The 1,985-nt window shown below is 53.0% G+C and overlaps 1 pseudogene; it reads left to right on the plus strand.

Moving 5' to 3' along the window:
• Window positions 1-1,287: 1,287 nt before the first annotated feature.
• Window positions 1,288-1,426, plus strand: LOC125526118 (small nucleolar RNA Z247; annotated as a pseudogene).
• The last annotated feature ends 559 nt before the right edge of the window (window positions 1,427-1,985 follow it).

Consider the following 1,985-nt stretch of genomic DNA (forward strand, 5'->3'; position numbering starts at 1 on the left):
TCTGTTAGTAGGTTGATGCCGGCCGGCCGGCCGGCCATGTGGGGTGCCACTATCTCTACATGCTCGTGTCCAGCCGAACAATCCCGAGACCAAGTGACGCTTGACGACTCGTTCCAAGAAGATTGACTTGGCTGCTGCTAATTGGCATCAACCTTTATCCAGAGAGACAAACATTCTTGCTGCACGGAATGTTTGGAGGCAAAGAAACAGACGTTACTTTGACAAAGTGAGGGCCTCCATTCAAGATTGGAGAAGAATGTTCATTGCTGACCTTGAGATCCTCAAGTTCAGAGTGAAGCCTGAGACTGTTACTTTCCTAGAAAGTTTCATTCTTTCTTTCTATCAAGCGTAATTTCTGCTGCTTGCTATTGTTAGTGGCTTCTCCTAGTTACAGTTCCTACACCTCTGTATATAGGTCATTCTCTTTTGTTGATAGTGGCGTAACGAAGAAGACGACGAAGCACAATGATTTAGATTCAGTCGAAATCATTCGCTTCATTTCCGTTACGACCGAGGGAAATATTTTTTTGAACACAGTGTTAAATGATATGGCTGTAGTTGTAACATGACATATGTCACGGCGTGTAACTTGTGTGCGTGTGTTGTAACTTGGGCAGGTTGTTGGAGATTAGAGATCCTTATCTTGTATAGTCTTGGATGAGGGGTCAAGATAACACAACAACCCGCCAACTGATATAATCTTGTCTTGCTATTTAACACGCACGCCTCCCTGCCAGGAGGCATACGCTTCACCTCTTTTCTTTCATGGTAATGAGAGCCTACCTCGGGTTCATCCATGGCGAGCTCTTCCTCCGCAAATTCCTTCCCCTCGTCTCCTTTGCACACAACGCAACCGAGAAGCTTACGAGAGGGAACGAGGCCTTATGGCGCGCCACGGTGCTCTCAGCCATCAGGGGAGCGCAGATGGCAAGCTTCCTCAACACCGAGCAGCCGCCTCCGCCCACGACCATTGAAGTCACCGGCGATGACGGCAAGACCAAGACGAAGGCGCCGGACCCTGAGTTCGGTGTGTGGTACGCGCGGGATCAGCAGGTTTTCTCATACCTGCTGACTACGCTACCACGTGAGATGGCCGTCCAAGTGGCAACCTGCCACACCGCGGCTGAGCTGTGGAACACGGTGCAAGGGATGCTCGCGTCGCACACCAGGGCGCAGACCGTCAACGTCAGAATCGCCCTAGCCAATCTTCAGAAAGGCAACTGCACGATCACAGAGTATGTTGGTAAGGTCCGAACCCTGTGTGATGAACTAACTGCTTCAGGGAAGCCTTTGGACGAGGAAGAGGTGATCTCCCACATCCTTCCTGGACTGGATGAGGAGTACGACCCAGTGGTGTCGGCCATGTGTTCTAGGGTCGAACCCGTCAAGATCCCGGAGCTGTTCTCACAGCTTCTGAGTTTTGAGACTCGCCTGAATCTCTGCGGCGGGTCCTCTCAGTCGTCCACAAATGCGGCGGCGCGTGGACGCGGCTTCAACAAGAACAACAACTCCATCGGCAATGGTGATCGCGGCGGTGGTCGCGGCTTCAACAACAAACCAGGCGGTGGTGGTGACCGTGGCCGTGATGGTGACCATGGCCGTGGTCGAGGCAACTCGGGAGGCAGGGGGAACTACAACAACAACTCCTCTGCCAAGCCGGTGTGCCAAATCTGTGGAAAAATTGGCCACCCTGCTTGGAAGTGCTGGAAGCGCTACGACTCTTCATATCAGGGAGGAGAGGAGCGCTCGGCCAATATGGCTGCTCATCAGTATGGGGTTGACACCAACTGGTACATGGACAGTGGTGCAACCGACCATATTACGAGCGATCTGGAGAAGCTGACCGTCCGGGAGAGGTACACGAGTGGTGTCGGTGTCAAAACCGGCGGATCTCGGGTAGGGGGTCCCGAACTGTGTGTCTAGGCCGGATGGTAACAGGAGGCAAGGGACACGAAGTTTTACCCAGGTTCGGGCCCTCTCGATGG

The sequence above is a fragment of the Triticum urartu genome, chromosome 7A, assembly GCF_056163025.1.
Source record: "Triticum urartu cultivar PI428250 chromosome 7A, HENAU_Tu73, whole genome shotgun sequence".
Taxonomy (NCBI): Eukaryota; Viridiplantae; Streptophyta; class Magnoliopsida; order Poales; family Poaceae; genus Triticum; species Triticum urartu.